General features: G+C 37.8%; 1 protein-coding gene across 5 annotated transcripts in view; it reads right to left on the bottom strand.

Annotated features, from left to right (window-relative positions):
- FLRT2 (fibronectin leucine rich transmembrane protein 2) overlaps nt 1-18,604 on the bottom strand; it is a 59,927-nt gene that overhangs the window by 37,711 nt on the left and 3,612 nt on the right. Inside the window, exon 1 of one of the 5 annotated variants that reach the window (XM_027894879.1) lies at nt 18,264-18,337. The exons of 2 other annotated variants lie outside the window; for them this stretch is intronic. The gene's annotated coding sequence lies outside the window, so the exon portion shown is untranslated. Of the gene's footprint in view, nt 1-17,649; nt 17,762-17,787; nt 18,041-18,263; nt 18,338-18,604 lie in introns of those variants that run through there. 2 more of the 5 variants (XM_027894881.1, XM_027894882.1) reach the window with 2 other exon arrangements.

Raw genomic sequence — 18,604 nt, forward strand, 5'->3', positions numbered from 1 at the left:
AAAGTAATCAAGTATAAAATATACCTCCCTATCTTGTGTGCAATGTAGCAGTTTATGTCAGCAAGGCATTGCTTCTCTTGCAATGTTTTATTTTAAACTGATTTACTGCACTGAAGTCCATCAGGAAGGAAAAGGAGATTGAGGAGATGCACAACAGGAGTAAGAGAGGACCAGGAAAAGAAAGAACATGCAGGGTCCAATAACAAATTATCATAGCATCTTTCTAGAGATTTCTATAATACACGATTTTAACTGTTGGCTGGAATATATGTGCTTCTCTTATGTGAATGTGGTTTCCCGAAATGAATGGAAACTTACACATTTGTAAGGGTTTAGCAAATGAGGCCTACGGAAATAAGATCTGGAGCATATACATGAGACAACTTAGGAATAGATGTGTGGACAAAAACTCTGCAAGTGTTCAATAGATTCTTACTTTTATTCAGTGCCACGTGTTCTTCTTAATTACTCACCCAAACCTCCAATTGAAGACAATGATGTTGTAGTCAGTGCGTTCTCTGCCAAAGGACAGAGAGTACAATAAAGCTCAACTCTAGTCAATCCTTTTTTGCTATTCCAAACAGCAAAACTCAATTAATTAATTTATCTTAAGTAACAAGAAGGTTTTCCTTTGTCAACTGTACCTACTCCATCACCACAGATATATTTTAAACACTAATACATCAGTGCTTTGTCAAAGCTAATTCCACATGTGCCTAGAAATGAGGCTTACAAAATTTCTTGGGAGACTGTCTAATAATGTTTCCTTTTAGAAAAATATCCTGATGTTCTGTTTATTTGAGACAAAGCCTAAAAGAGTAAAGATGGCATTCCATTCCAGCTAGTAGGACAAGTATCATGATTTTCAGTTTCTCAGATGATACTCAGCATCTCTCACTGCTTTTTTCTAATTATCTGGAAACAAACACATTTCAGAAAGTAAGCTTTTTAGGGTCTGGGAAGAATTCAAGCCTGAATGTTACGATATATATCTGAAAAATACATATATATGTACTGGAATCTGATTTTACAAACTTTCTTTAGATCATTCAGGTAACTTTTATGGTTTTGATAGGGAGCCCCCAGTGGTCTAGGGGAAATGACACTGCACAGTCACTGCAGAGACCCGGGTTCGATTCCCGGTCAGGGCCCCTCCCTGGGCAGATGGAGCTCGTTAGCCCATAAGGCAATCCATCTACGTCCTGAGGACCTCGCTGCCACCGTCCAAGCGTGCTTGGCCCCGGCAGATGAACCTCAGGATTAAAGGGTGGGCTCAGTTCCGCGCACACTGTGTCTCACCTAAAAAATCCAATGCGCAGGCTGGAAGGTGTAAAGACCTTCCCCAGTTCTTCGTTCACGAAGAGATTGGCCATTACATGGTTTTGATAAAAAATGCTAACATGCAGTACTGAATTATACTCAGAACTTCTACGTATAAGCTTAGATTCCAGGTGCCCGTATAGTATTTTTTTGTCTCCCTTTGAGATGCACTGCTGTCTCAGTTCCCATGTTCCACTGGTGCACTGAGAAAGAACAAAAGGAATACATTCTGTTCCAGGTGGCTTGCAGGACTTTACAGTAGAGTTAAAAGTAGCAATCAAATCACCAATAAAGTGTTTATATGTGGCCATTTGTTGGATGGATATCCTTCGCATGAGAGAGGAAGCATACAGACCTCATAAGCATATTAAAAGTTTTAGCAACTGCTCAATGATGTGCTTGAACGAAGTCTTAATTAGCCATAAGGGATATGGAAAGGGTAGTCAGAAGAAGTTACCCCACTCATTTAATGTCAGTGGGAATTATTTCTATTGATTTTGCTGAAGGCCAAACCATCACCGAAGTCTTTGACTCCAGGAACTTTAGTCACTTAGATTAAAACACAGATTCTTAGCTATTTTGGTGCTATTAAGTCACTCAAGTACCTAAAAATGGATTACATTCAAATTAATCAATTACCTGTAACAAGGGACTGGTATTAAATTTCAGGGGTTTATGCAGCTCAAAACAGTACTTGGGACAGCAAATAAGTAATTCTGCATCACTTCAGATATCCTGTTCCACCAAATCAAAATGTTTTGTTTGAAATTTATTTAAATATTTCTAAAATTTTCAGCTAATTCTGAACATAATATGGAAAGGAAAACTTATGACTGTGTTATACTTAAGAAGAATGGATTTATCATTGATATCTTACATTCTCTTTAATTTTTTGGCACCCTGGAAAGTTCATCAGATCAGATCATCTATCCACTCCTTGATTCAAGTCCTGAATCAGCACAACTAATCTAATGATAAGACAATGAAGACCAACTGAGGGGCAAACCTGCATGTTCAAATTACAGAGTATATATTTTAGCATCGTCAGACATGCTAAATATCAAATCAATAACTTGATGCCATTCTTTTAGCCCTCTGAATCCCACCCACTACAATATTGCAGTATTTTCTCTTCAGGAAACACTTGAGAAAGAAAATTCAGAAATTGCAAAAATTATTCCAACATTCTTTATTTGGGAAATTAGTTTGGGAAGTTTTAGCACAGAAACAAACTGTGCAATTCAAGGAAACCAAGATATTGGAGACGTGCACAAAAGCTTTCCTTTGAAATAATTCCTCCCAAGCCTCTTGAAGGAAACTGATTTTGTCAGACTATCTGTTACTACTGTTTCATTTAATTGTTCATATCAACATTTACCAAGGGAAATTGGTCTTTGTTTTAATTCTCATTGCATGCCAGACAACCTGCTGCCTATTCTTATGACTTTCATTAGTTACTACTTTTGTTTTGTGGACTTTGCAGGCAATATGGATACAATTTAAAAAAAAAAAAAAAATTAAAAGTCACCACGAGAAAACTTGAACTTCAGAAAGGGCTTTTACTTCAAACTGTATCAGATTTCTATTTTAGGTCCTACTATGTTTTGAAATAAAATCTTTCTCACTCAGAAACCTAAAAATATAGTTGGTGGTGCTTCTTAAACCTTCCAATGGAGACAGCTGAAATAAATTTTTATGTGTTTTAATATATGTGGAGACCCTGCAAAATGGTTATCATGGTCAAAACCTATTGACTTTGGGATTGAAAGAACACAGAATTCTGAAGAATTTGACCTAAAGTGTCGAAAGAGGATTGCTTCACAAATTTGCTTTTGATTACGCTAGAAACAGAACAAGCTAGTGTCATATGAAGCAAAAAACAGAGGCCTGCATTTCAAAGGAAAAACATCTTAGTCATTTTTGGGAGACAGTGGGAAGGTAGGGAAGAAATCAAAGAAACTTCTATTGTTTTACCATGAAAGGACAGCTGTATAGCTGCATGATTTTTAAGCTTTGGGTGAGAAAACCCACAATCTTAGATACTGCTGAGTACTGTAGTTAAGTAACTTAATCAAGTAATGTGGAGTCAATTGTCTTCAGCAGCAATATGCACTGAGATATTCATGAGAAAATATTCCTGACTTATATTTCTACAGTGGAGAACAAGGCCCTTAGAAGACAGTCATGGCTGTCTGAAGGTCTCCGTAAAAACTGATGTATACAGAAGTTGCAATAGGCAACTTTGCTACACAGTATTCTTTAGATTTTCACTGTACTTTATGGACAGAGTTACAATGTCCTTCCACTCCTTAGTACAAATTCAGTTTGCATATGGGAAAATCAGATATTTTTGAAGCTGCAGCTTTATTAGGAATTAGCTGATTATAGTAGCATTTTGAATGTTTGTACTTGGGCTGGAAGCAGACAATTGTTTTGCTGGATTTATTTTTATTATTCTCCTGGGCCCCACATACTCAGGTAGCAAAATGGCCACACACTAAGCACATGTATGAGTTTCTCTACAGGATGGCACGCTAATCATCAAAATAAATCAAGAAGCTTTGCTCAAACAGTGTGATAATTTTGCAGTTTATGGAATGCAATTTTTTTGCAGTTTATTAAAAAGTAGAGGATTTTTTACATTTCCCTATTACTTAGTATTTTTAATGAAAATCTAACACATTTTAAAAAATGGATTTTTGGAAATGTTTTTTGGACTACATATACTACTTTTCATTCTGTTTTCAAAAACATTGTGGACTTCTGCAATTGCTTTTTAAACTAATATGGACACAGGTAGCATGCACAAATAGCCAGCACGGACTCATAAACCATCAGCACTCTCTACTTCAGGGATTTCACAAAGGTCTGCACATGCACTGTGTTTCTCATTATTTACAGCCTTAAATACGTTTTGCAGTGACACTGTCAATTGGTCTGATATAAGGATGCTTATTTTCTTTATACTTTAGTCTACGGATGAAGATTTGAAAAAAGGACTAAATCTCTTCATTTTCAGTTATATAGATGTAAAATAATTCCAGATTTTAGAAGAATAAACCTATATTTATACTGGAGAAAAATCTGTGGTGAAAGTGTGATGAGTCACACACTAGTTCTTTCTGTTTCAGGTTTTATAATTCCTTTTCCATATCAGTAGTGATACACCATGAGAAGACTTAAACAGTGAAAAATTATCAGAAAGATTCTTCACTATTTAAATACTGTTTCACATTATTTTATTTGCAGCACAGCAATGCATGTAAGGGAAAGAACGCAACTTCCCCATATGACTGTCAGCAATTATAGAGCACAGATTCTTATTTATATTAAGGAGAATCTTCCTACTGGAAATTGCCTGAAAAGCAGGCAATGCTTTGGGCTCATGAATTCAACCTGTCTAATTACCTGGGAGAAAGGAAAGGGAGATTTGCTTCTTGTCAGATCAGCTCTAATCTCATTTTCCCACAGTCTGAAATGACAGCTTTGTACTGATATCTATTAGTGAACCTGTAGACTCCTTCCTAAAGTAGCTCACTCCGATAGGAGATCTTAAAATAAGACAGAATCACAGGACCGTGAAAATGCAATCCATTAATCTTGGTGGGAAGACCTAGGTTTCAACATATCTAGACTTTTAAGCATTAGAGGTTACAATGGTAGTTACAGAGACACAGAGAAAGAGAGCAAGGGTGAGAGATGATGCATATTACATTTCTAGAGGAATAATCCCTTCAGAGTAACTTTTGCAACACTGCCATTTGCAGTTAGAATATGCAGGACAATTGATGTCATTCTGCTAATTACTTATCTAGATTGTGAATATGCATAAAGTCACTGGAGCTATAAATATGATCAATGCACTCATAAATAACAAGGTGTACAATCCACTGCCCTGAATTTCAGAAGGGTATTTAAAGCTTTGCAATTCTGACTGACCAGGTCTCATGTTGCGTATTAATAATTCTCTGCACGACACAAAGACATTTGATATTGTCAAACACTTCAGAATTCTTTTGTCATGGCAGATTTCACTAAAGTTTTACACATTGGTGCTAGGCCACTGCAGCTATGAGCAGAGTAAGGTCACACAGAATAGAACAGAACAGAATGTGGCTCATTATTATTCACATTGTTTTATATCTACTTGCAAAACATTTTGTTGGTTTCTACAAAGGAAATTACTATCAAAATGGATACATTTATTCTTAGACATTAACTGTCTCTGGGGTACTACAGAAATTTGTACTGGAAAAACACCGCTAAATCCTGAATGAAAAGATGTCACCAGTTACCAGCTAACAAAGCTCCACACACTTTGCTGCCTGTTTCTGTTTGGAGTCAAGAGTGTAAATTCTGGTGGCAAATATTCCCCTGCAAAGCAGCAGTACTAAATTATCTCCAGTAACATTATAGCAATTTTCTCATGCTGTTTTTAATGTTTCTTAGACAACACCATCTTCGGACTATGCACAACTATAAGCATAGCTGAAATTTAAAAATGGCAAAATAATAGAGGACCTCTGTCATTATTTCCCCTACTCCTGCAATAAAGAGTTCCTGTAGCAAGAGAAATTATTTCATTCATTAAAACTTCTAGGTTTGAAATTTAATGAATGAACCAAAAGCCTACAGTTGCATTCATAAAACCATTATGTCTGCAGTTCTCTAGAAGAAGGAGGTGAGGGTTAGGCTGGTAAATTTTTAGAGCCATATTACAAGCCCACAATGGTCACATGCATGTGAAAATCAAGCTTCATTAGATACAGTAATGATGGAATGCATGAAGAGTGTCATGGAAACGTCAGTCACAATGGGCTTAGCAACTGGTATAGGACAGATATAAGAAACATAACTGCAGTATAAACAGATGCCTCAATAAATTACTTAACTATGTCACATATGACTCTGAAACTCCAAACTGTATGGCAAATAACTAGAGCAGTACTGTAAACCTGACCTTAGGTAGAGGTATGACCAAGCATTTCCTTAAATCACCAGTTAAATCAAGAAAAGAAATATTTACTCTGGGTGAGATTTGAAGAGCAGGATCCTCTATTGATTCTGAGGCAGCCAGGGCACAAACAGCAGTGTCAGCTCCCAGACTGCAATCCTTTCCCCTTATTGCTAAAGGAAGGCAGGCTGGTCTAGAGTCATGGCTCAACAAGGAGCTCAACAGAGAAGTTTTCTGTTTTATGTTGTGGATATTCAGCTGTTGTAAACTGGTCAAGCCCTGATTTATGCAAGTGCTACACATCTAATATCAAGCAGCCTTCTGAATCTGCTTGTGCATCAGAATTCCTTGACTGAACGCTGTTATTAAGTCTTCTTCCAATCTTCTGTTTATTTTTACATCAGGAAAAATAGTGCAGACTTTGTTTCTCATAATGTGCATTTTACAACGACTTGTACAGAGTGACATAGGCTCACTTCTACTTTGTAAGAACAGAAGAAGAGCATGTGGAGGTGAAAGAGTAGTTTTCCTCCTTACCTAACAAATCTTTTCACTTCTGACTGGGACTGGAAAAATAAGGGTCTGTTAACAGTAGTAGGTTTACCTGAGTCCATGTTTCATAGATCATAGAAGACTATGCCTGGATTTCAAATTGTAACAAAAAGACCTTGTATTCAGCAGGACAAACCCTGTGTCCTTCTGTTCCCTCATAAGTTTTATAAACACTGCACTTTTTTTGTTAATTTTTTTAGGCTGTTAGGAAAGATGGATCAGAAGCCATAACATTGTTCCTGTTCTCAGAAATGAAATATTGACTAAGTAAGAAATAATGCAAGGTATTTTGATTTTCACTTGTACTTCATTTTTCTGAATTGTCTAATAAAATAGCTCAAATTTTGTCAGATTTGCAGTTTTCTATAATTCCCGAAAAACAATTACTTAAAAAAACATGTTTAGCTAAACTTTCATGCTCATGAAAAAGGCAGACAGATACCGCTGAGTGAAGCAATGCACATGACTTCCCCAGTACAGTTCTGTCAATGCAGTTCAGTCCCACACCTGTCCTGGAACTATTCACACAGCTAATCTATGCAGTAGTTATTCCCGTGTGGGCAACTATCCATGAGAGGCTTGACTGAGACCAGCCAAATTCATCTGCCTTGTGTTTTATTACTCACAGGAAGCTTGATCTGAAAGAATTAAGGGCTAACGTTAACTCCTACAGTGCCATTTTTACACTGAGCTTTTTATTCTCTTTTATAGTCACAGTAACTGAATTCTAGTCAGATTCCTTACTAGACTTTCTGAAAGATTACAAGAAAGAAAACAACTAGGAGTCACATATTGTTCCAAGTATTATTGCTACCAGAACACTCATGGAGAAGGATGATTTTTTTTTAAAAAATTGCACATCCTCACTAACAAAGCAAGGACATCTATCTGTAGTATAACCTTCACCATAAATTATCTTCTTCCTTCATATTAAGTGCTCAGACTTAGTGCTGATGATTGTGGGCATTTGGTGTGCCTGGGGGAAGAGAAATGCCAACCCTCCCATATGTACATGTGCAGGAGTTTCTGCAGCCATTGCTAGTTTAGTCCTCAGTGTGTACCACTTCTTGTTCCCTCACTATTTTCAGAATCCAGTGCTGAATTCTGCCTTGTCTTCAGCTCCAAGAGGCAAAAGCATACTTGCAGACCATAACGCAGAGTTTGATCAGTGTTTCACTTAGCCAGTGATTTAATCAACAGGACAGCATGAATGTGCTGATGACACATCAGAATTCTGTATGTTATGCACAATGAACATTTCTTTCAGCATTTTTCTTATATGCAACAATAATAAAGACCCACTTCAGTGTCATTTGCTCCCATAGAATTGTCCCCATTGTTCCTCTAACTCTGTCTTTTTTTGTCACATAAGGGTTCTCTATCTCATGTAGATAAGAGTTCTAAAAAAAAACCCACACCGCTAGAACCTATATTTTAAATAACAAATAATATGAAATATTTTCTTTTGATTTATCCATGTAAAGTAGACTTTCTGTGTATAAATCTGCTCCTGAGAGGAAAATTTGAGACTAGTTTCTCACTAATTGCTTAATCCATCCCAGTTTTATTCTGTACCCGTTTCTTCTTATGGTTAACATGCACAGATTCTGAGGTAACAAAAATGAGGACACAGACTAATATTGATGGAATACACTGAAGAGCAACAACCCACACTCACAAAACCAGTAAGGCCTCTGTTCTAGTAGTAACACACTCTAAGACAGCATTAGCTCCTTGTGATAATTCCAGGGTGCCATGCCCACCAGAGAAACAACTGGGGAAATGTCACAGATCCTTTCCTCTTGCCTCAGCTTCTCCCCTAGATGGTGCATTGTCCTACCTCTCCCTCTTATGGCAGCTGTCTTCTACTCAGATGAATAACAGCTTAGGTGGTTAAAACTGTGATCATTAGGAAGCTCCAATTTCCTGTTCTGTTGCACAGAGAGTTGTTTATCTCTGCACTTCATTTAGTCTGAACAATTTCGATTACTCACTTTCATCCTGTTTCCCCACAGTTATTTTCTAGTGACTTTCCCTTTCCTGCTTTTATCATCCCTATGCACAACGCTGCAATGCTTGACCTTCAAAAATGATATGAGAAATATTTAAATGAAAATAAAAGCTTCTATGAGCATTATTATTTCAGTTTTGATGGTATCTTTAGGATACTTGTGTCCTCAATGAAACTGACATGACAGACATAAGAGGATGAACTCCAGCCTAAAAGAGAGATCCTTCTTAGCTGAAGAGCTAGTTAAAAATTCTGATTCGGCCTATGCTGCTGCATGTATTTAAAAAATAAAGAGATGGTGAGAGAGAAAGAAACGGGAAAGAATATAAATCTATGCCAATAAAAGGCAGTGGGAGTGTAAGTTTCGTAAGAAGACTCCAGATCTTTGCATTATTTTTTCTTGTAATAAGTAGATGATCTTTTAACACAGCATTGAAAGAGTTAAACAGAATGCCTTTTGACAAACATGACTATCAATCAAAACAAACAACCTATAGGGCTATATTTAAACACTCCTTCTCAAGACTGCCAAATATTTCTTCTCAAGACCTAAGCAACCTGTGAATTGACACCGATGTTATCTGAAATTTAAAGGTGTTTATTCTCTTAGTGCTTAAAAAGGATCATCTTTCTGCAGCTGTTTGGTTAGACTATAGGATGACTTCTCTCGGTCAGCACATGCATAACCAGACAATCATTCAGCAGCTTGTAAAATATGACTGCATATGAGATATTGATGGCCTAAAGGAAGGTCTGAATATCAGAGGTTCATAATTAGAATACCTATGCATTTGATCCAATAGTGTTTCCATCAATGTCACAGAGATGAGTGGTTATGAATTTCAGAGTCATCTCTGCTCATATAGACTGATTTATGTACTTTCAACTTGGACAAATGAAGGCTGAAGAATTAAAGCAAAAAACCCTTTTACACAGAGAGCTCCTTGTCCTTTGAGGGGTTCCGAAATTTGTATTTGCCTCTCTTGGTGCTCAGGATCAAGCTCCACAGGTGGTAACTCATGACCTATTTATCCTCTTGCCATCCATACACTTTCAGTCATTCTGTCCTCTTATCTGTAAATTCAGAGGCATACCATGTAGGATGTGTGGATCTGCTGATAAGACATTTCTGCAGGAAAGAGAATCTGAGCAGATCAACAGTTCTGTAGCCAGAGCTGCTGGCAGCACCTCTAACATTTCATTTATTCCAGATTTATAAAGATCCACTGTGCTGATCTGAGGACAGAGCTGAGTGTTTGACTTCTGTGATAATCAACTACCTAGTTGAAACCTGTATATGATACTAAATATAAAGTTAAATAGACACTGATAAGATTATCCACTGTGGGACATAAAACAACCATCTTGTTGGCATTGAGATTCCCATAGTTCCTGAGCTTTGGGCTTGGGTTTCCTTCAACCCTGCTCTTGGTTTTGTTTTGTTGGAAGGAGGTAGGGTTGGCTATTTTTTCGTCTTTATTTAATTTTCAATCATTGCATTTTACTGGAATAATTAAAAACTAAGGTTCTGGTGTATCACACAACTTTTAAAACTGCATTGAACAGAGTACTACTTGTAAAAACTGTTGTCTATTAACTGTGGGAGAAAAGCACTAGGGTAGAAAACCAAACAAACTAGAAAAACTCATATACAATTTCTATTCCAAAGTTCTGCAGTACCACTGATTGCCCTACTACCCAGTTAAATAGTAAAAAAAGTAAAATGCTAACTAAACTTCAGAAGGAAATAGATTTTGCTAAATGACTTTTTTGACATTCTAATTCTCTTGAAAACTTTTTTTTTTACATTTTGTTTTTGTGTGTCTCTGTATGCATCAATGTGCATTTTTATCATTATAAATATATAATGCCACATGAATAAAAAAGAAATTTTAGAAAAGAGGTTTTTATAGGACACAGCATAGATAAAACAATTAGAGCAACCCTACTGTCAGATGCTCTGCTACAGATGCTACAGGCATCAGTGGGCAACTAAAAGGGATTTGGCTCTGTCTGTGGCATTCGAAGTGTACACTGTTTAAAGAATGAGAGGTGTCCATTATGTTCCTTTCCTAATTCAATTCTAAACATTTTTAAAGCTATAGAGGTAGACACTCCTCTCCTTCAGTAAAGACTGTTATTCCTTTGCACGACTTCTAAAGAGTAAGTTTTAAAACTAGTTTTGTCATACAGTAAAAGTAATTTCTCAAATAAAAAAAGAAAAAGAGACTTCTACTGGCAAAATACATTTTCAATTTACTGTTGAACTGTTGTAAGAAACAAGCTCTTCACTGAACAGCATGGCACAGGGCCAGAACGAGCTATTTCAAAAATCACTGTTGGGCATATACCAATTTGATTCACAGGATTTAGCAATGCAGTTGGGAATGACTCTGTGTGTCTGTGTGATCATGTTCTGCTAAATTTTAGCAGTCCCTAACTGTATACTCATCTGCAGTGTGAGGAAATTTGTTGTTAGACTATTAAATTTGTTTTAAAAGAGGAGAAATTTATTAGGCTGAATAATGGCAGTATTTGTTCACTTAGTTTATTTTGTGTTGGAGATTTATTTCCTATGGGCAGTTCAAGGGATAAAATGACAAAATATTGAAAACATTTAAATCAAGAATGAAAACGTTGTGAGTGTACCAGAGAGATAAGTGTGAGCTGTTGGTTAGCCTTATATGTCTTTTCTACCTCCAATTTCTCCAATGAATAATGTGGGGGCTTACAGTACACATGATGCAAAATGTATGCAGACCAATAATGTATTAAATTGATCTGCCTGATCCAGGATAACACCAATTGAGGTATCAAAGTGACTTTTTTTTTTTTTTCCATATTTTCAACAAATTATGAAACTTAACAGCAAGTTTTCAACTGATACAGCTCAAGAAGTAATGTTTAGTCTTGGAGCATTTGCGACTAACTCCAAAGATAAGTGGTTAAAGATAAGTTAAACCTAGATGAGCCAATGAGGTGGCCTGTGAAACCAGATGAACAAGACTGTTAAATAGAGTACATTTAGTTGGATGCAAATCTCTCAGTGACACAAGAAGCACCACCTAGGAAAAACTTCCTAGATCAAAAATTAAATTATAATGTACTACTAACAAATATCCTTCCTTTAGAGACATCTCATATGGTTTCAATTAGCATTTCAGGCATGCAACATGCTAAAACCCCCTCACTCACCAAAATTCATTAAGTGATATGCTCACCTGATGCCTGTCTACAGATAGTTTTTACAGAAGCATACCTATGCAGGCTGTGTTTGTGACAAACACATACACTGCTACAATCATAATAGAGATGTAATTCTGGTAATTTAAATTACTTGTACCTACATAGCTTGTCTTCTCATACGCACATGAAGAAACTACTAATGAAAGCGTATATACACTAGTATAACCAGAGACACACTGATGGGGTTGTATCATCTTCAATTACAGCTCAATGACATCACTTTTGGGTATTCAAATTATTACTCACATGAGTAATCTCTAATCATGAGAAGAGTGCCTGTGAAATTAACTTGCCAGTGAAAGAAAGAATAATTGAGTCTGGAATCAAATACATTAACTTAAAATGCAGTATTACAGCTGTGAAGTTCTATTTCACAAGCACAGGTAAGTTTTCTACAGACTCTTTCCATTGACCTTGGGAGCAATACCTCTTAGGAGCAATACCTCTTGGGAGCACCTCAGCTTTTTTTATCCAGTATAGAAACTTCCAACACTCTGGAGGAAAAATGTTAAGTTTTTTGTATTGTTTAATTTGATTTGCAGTTCACTAACAAAATTAATTTAAAATTAATATTAATTATATACACTTTGAAGGGGCTGAGGGAGAGCTTTGTGACTACAGACAAAGTCACAGTCACCTATATATGTAACACATACACAAACTATATATATGCATTTATTTATGTATAAAATCTGCATTTCTTTTTTAGAAATGCATATTAATTTTTTGTTCTATCAGTATGATATTGATATAAAATAATTACTTTTTTTTGTTGCATTAGTTTCCAATGACATTGTGAATGTCACCTTCTTATGCATGAAATCTTAAAAGAAATAAATGTTTCTTACTCTGAACCTACAAGTCTGCAGTTGATGATCCTATGACCGCAGCTTGACCATGGTTTGATCCTCTGCAACCTGTGTGAAGATTGAAGACTGTGCATGAGCATCACCAAAGTTTCCCAGCAGTGCTAGGACACGCTGCTGATGCACTGTGTCCCTTCCTACTAAGGTAATCCCTTTTAACATGATGTCTCTTGGCTAACTCTTATGGAACAGCTTGGTGAGGTATGAGCTACTAGTGTGGCTATGTGTGGCAGGACTGGAATTACTGTCAGGAAAAGCTCTACTCTTTAATTTAATTTCCCCTGTTGGTTTTGATGGAGGAATGACAAAAACCGCCAGTGGGAACTGGAAGTGATGCTGCTGCACGCTGATTTCAGTTCTTAGGAGGTGCTGATGAGGCTTTTCATTCAAAGCTCTGACCTCTCCTGCTCTTAATAGGTCATGTAGTACTTCCATCCAGTTTACAGTATTTACTACAAGAGAAGTGTCTAGCCTGCCCAGACCTTCCTGAACACAGAAGTACTTGACAGTGAATGGCTAATAAATCAGACATGGAATCCTAAAATCTTTTGCTTGTAATTCTCCCTCAAGATCCCCAACATTAAAAAAATCTTGACAGTTTTGTCTGAAGAGAGACTGTGCAAGAGTTTCAGATTAATTTACTCATCTGATAAGTTTTCAGGAAGGAATTAGTTTGATGTCTACAAGAAATTTTAAGATAATTAGATTACCAATGACAACTTGTACAAAGTAAAGAACTTTGACTTCTGTCCCTTCATCCAAACATTTTCACTGTGATATATTCACAAATAAATTAAGATAAAAGGAAGCAAATACTGTATTCTGTGGCTCAAGACATGTTTCTGCATGGGCTGGGATTTGAAAAACCACACTGCAGACCATTATAGTAACCTATAGATTATTGCCTCAACTACCTTTCAAAATTATTCTTTTTCTTCGCAATGTTTTGCAGTCTTTAATCCACAACTGCTGCAGAAAATTAAAATGGTAATTTATATTGTGAATAGTTAGCTGATGTTTAAAAATTAGGAAAGTGGCCTGTTCACTTTAAGGCCAGAATATTATCTGTGACCTTGAATATTATGCTTAGTAAGAAGCAGATCCTACAAAATACTGACCAGGACCTATAGGAAGCAAGTCACCTCTCACCTGGGGCCAAAGTAAAACCATCACTTTGCAGGACCAAGTCTAGCAATGATCTGGTCCTGTACATCAAAAACCTATTGAGTTTTGTCTGCAAGGATTTGAGAATCAGCTTCTATGACAGTACCTTTGAATGATCAACAATTTTCTGCACCGTATGTCTTTATAAATACATCCTCGCAATAAACTAGGTTAGAAAACAGTTTATTTTTAAATAAAAAATATTAAATAAATAAGTTATAGCTTGAAGTAAAATATACAGGAGATTGTTTATAGGTAGAGCTGAGAGATAACATAAGATTTCTTTTTTGAAGAGATACTTTATAGATCTCATTCTGCATCATTAAGTTTTCTGGAATGCTGAATAGAGCATGATGGATTGGTTTTAAGTTGTTGCTAGTATTTAATTTTGATTCAGTTCAAGGGGCCATGTCAGAAGAAAGTTAAAAAAAAAAAAAAAAGGGCACAAAAACCATAAACCTGTGAAATGGGTAAATCACCAATTAAAACAAAAAAGTATAAGAAGGTCCCAACAGCTTTCACTAGTGGCTGAAAACATCAGATTAAATTGCACTGTTCCTGGGGTATATTGCTTCATGTAACTAAAATGTAATTTCTTACACAGAGAAGAGTTTTTGTTTCAAAAAATTATTTCCTATCATCCATGGACTAGTGTTTGGGTTTGTTTAAAATAAATTAATAAAACATGCCTGTCAAGAAACATATTTTAATGATGATCTTTGTGTGGTTGTTTTTCTTTAAAAGAAGTCAACTATGTGAAAGATGGAGGTTACACATAACTGTAGAGGAACTAAGCCTCATATCTTCAGTATATGTTAAATTAGAGCTTTACAAAATAGCAATTATATATTATTCTTTTCTACTTTTTTTTTTTTTAGCAAGAGAAAAAATATAAATATTTGTTTTACAAAAAGAAAAGAAAAAGACATTTTTATACCTCTAGAGCAAGTTCCAACTCTTTTGGTTTCTCGAGGAAATAAATAAATAGCATTGTCAGAAAGACTCCAAAAAAGACTGCCCAAAAGGAAGGGAAGGAAACACCTAAAAACATCATATTACCAAGCACTGAGTCAACTACAATTTGGGAAATGTCAAACAGTGGTATTCATCTACCCAAAGATTTTGCTGATCAAGTCCTTAACTGCCATTTACAATCACTAACAAAAACATGGAGTATAGCTGTGGATATAAACAAGAGACAAATTAGTATTGGGAAGCTGGGTTTAATAATCCCCTAAAAGAGTCCATCTGTTTATAAAGACCCCTTTTTCCTTGATCTCTGACATGCATTCCTAATGTAGACACAGCTGGATTTTTTTTTTTTTTTTACATTTTTCAAACACCCTGCTACTATAAACTCTACTTACAGTCTATCTGGTCTGAGTGTTTGTCTCAAGTTTCAGTTTTTATGTAAGCACTAAGGGGTAATAAAATGTCACACAAGTTCAGCCTGCTTTAGAGTCAGTATTAAAACATGAGACAGACATAACCCTTTAGTATTGATGTTCAATACCACTGGACATACCACTTCTTATTTTTCTGATTCTTGCAAATATTCATCATATAATCACTGGAATAGCTAGAACAGGTACAAAGCTCTTTCAAAGTTCTGGATTTATGTTTGGACTGGAGTTTGTTTTTCTTATTTTTCTGTTTAAAAACGAGGAAATCACATTATCCATAATGATTATGAGATTGATAATCTGACAAATTATGTAATTTGCAGGTATAAAAGACCAAAACAGTTTATAGTCTGTGTTTCCAGTCCACTCTGGTGAAGAAAAAGGGAAAAAAACATTGACTATACACTTCTCACAGATAGAGGTCACTAATGGACTAGATTTGAATCTGTCTGCTAAAAGCCTGAAAGTTACATGAAAGTATCCTACACAAAAGTGAACACGTTTTGAGATTAAAGAGGTAGCAGAAATGATTAAGAAATAAAGCCCTCACCTTCCTGGAAACAATATTTTCTTAAGTGTGCCTTCTTTCTAGTCCTTTAAATGGAAAGTGCAGTACAGGAAAAGCCTGATAGTGGTACTTGTTTTCTTCACTTGGTAAAACTGTGTCTTCTCTCCTTCTTTGCTGTGGGGAGGGTAGGGAAGTCAGCCGTAATGACATCCTACATTTTAGATACTGCTATTTTAAGCAGTTAAATGCAAGCACATTCTTGATTCTTGAAGGAAAGCATACCCTATGTGTAATGCAGATTCCAACTGTGAGGGTGTAGGATTGCATAAAGGAGATATGTCTATATCCTAAATCAAACTATCCAGCAGGTCAGGATATAAATGTGACTTGTAACAGTGGCTCAAATTAGATCCAGACTTCTCAAAACCAAACACAGACAACATCAACTTAAACAAAATATAGAGTGTATGTGTATATGAGGAGCAACTCTTAAGAACGCTGGGTGCATTCCAGCACGACTTCTTGCTAAAACCTTGGACTTTGAAAGAGACTGATGACTGTTCTAGTCACAGGTAGTTTTACAAACATGGTATTTACACAGCGTTCTGACTTATTCCACCTACAGTACTCCAGGCCTTCACTCAGCAGCTTTGATACTGTATCAGGATAGAGAATGACCATTTAAACAGCAGGTCTCTTGAAATCTCTCACATAATTTTCAGAAACAAGATTAACATTTAACATCACTTTTGTCATGTAGAAATGGTGCCTTTAAAATTGCACCTGTTATGTCTTTTAAATTATGCAAAGTTTATGTCTCAATGATTGCATATATTGCCCATGGAAATTTGTGGGGGTGTTTGTATGGTTAGTTCGGGTTTTTAAACCAAAGTTTTAAATCAGTGGTCAATCTCAACCTCTAAACTGGTTTAATTTCCCTGCAAGCACTGTAAAGTCAGATGCAGTAAATAAACCTCTCTTTAACACACACCGTGTCTTTAAGAGAGAGAGAGAGAGAGAGAGAGAGAGAGAGAGAGAGAGAGAGAGAGAGAGAGAGAGAAAGAGAGAAGCAAGGGGGAGAAAGAGGGAGAGGTCTGACTTGGTTTAGTATCTTTTCCTGCTCCTCATGCAAGTAACCTCTCCCCTTCTATTTAGCTGAGCTCTGCATGGCAAAAAGTAGCATATGAAGAAATCTAATCAGTACCTTCCATACACAGTACAGGAATTTACACGGATTTGTGCCTTGGATTTATTAGCTTATTGTAAGCCTTAAAACAGATTTCCTCCATTAAAATTAATTAAAAGCTCCTGTTGACGGATTCCCACTCCGAAAAGAAGGTGGGGAGTATTATTCTCCTACTTTGCTGATTGTTTATTTATTTTATGGGGTATTATATCATGTTCAAGAGAGGTCTTTTCAGCTGCTTGACTTCTTTTTGCGACCTGCTATTTTTTGTTCATACACCATACCCACCCACTCACTCACACCCCTCCCCACCCCCAAGCCCCCGCAGTATTTGTTCTTATTTTGTCAGATCCCCGTCTAACTCATCAGGTCTCTGAGCGGCTCCTTTGTATGCCGAAGTCCTGATCCGATTCTCTTAACCTCGCCCCCACCCACTCACCGCCAGCCCCGCTCCGGAGGCTGCTGTTGGGAATCTGATGGATCCTCCTGCCGGGCGCAGCTCCCGACTCTCCACGTAGGTTCCTTAATACTTGGCAGAGCCGCGCTAAACCGGCTGCCTCTTCCAAGCAAGGCTCACCTCTAAAGATCCCGTTTCTCCGAACCACCTCCCAAATAGTACTGCTGGTGGTGCTCACACAGGCGCCCTGCTGGTCCCCCTGCCGCAGGGGTAGTGCTCGGCTCTGCCCTCCCCACGGGCTGGGGCCAGGATCGGCACCTTCCCGTTCGCCACTGAAATGCGACTGGCAACGCGGGCACCCGGGATCCGGCTGCAGCCGCCAGCTCCGCGCCCCGCTCCTGAGCCATACGCGGGCGTAAAATATCCCGGGGACCCTCCTAGCACTTGCTGCCGGCCATTCATAAATCCCTGCGTGTGCGTGCCCGGCGCCGCGGACATGGGGCTCTAAGGAGGTGGAGGCGATATTTCTGACACAGACTGATCCCGGCTCCTCAACTTTGCCAGCTCGGAAAAGGCAAAGGGCACCGCGGCTTTAAATCGCCCGGGGCTAGAATTACCAGGAAGGAAAAGAGAGAGAAATGAAATCCCAACCGTACCTGGCGGCGTCTGGGAATCCCTCGCCGGCACCGATCGTAATCCCCCTCTGCGCCTCTGGCCTCTCGCACCAAAACTTTGCTGCCGCCGCCGCTCCTTGGTGGTGGCCTTCGCCGCCCTCCTCCCGGTACCGCTCCCGGCCGGCCCCGCGGGCCCGTTCCCCGCCGGCAGCCGCCGCTCCGAGCGACCCCCACGCCTTCCTCCGCCTTTACGAGGCGGCGGCATCATCCTCCCCCCTGCTCCGCCACCTCCTCCTCCGGCGCGCAGCCCGCGGCTCTGGCATCCCCAACGCACTTTCTCTCCTCGACTCGCTCTCTCTTCCCCCTGCCGTTCCTTCTTCTCC

Source organism: Empidonax traillii, unplaced genomic scaffold (assembly GCF_003031625.1).
Source record: "Empidonax traillii isolate 1590-97213 ecotype Southwest subspecies unplaced genomic scaffold, ASM303162v1 scaffold445:size985633, whole genome shotgun sequence".
NCBI classification, from domain to species: Eukaryota; Metazoa; Chordata; class Aves; order Passeriformes; family Tyrannidae; genus Empidonax; species Empidonax traillii.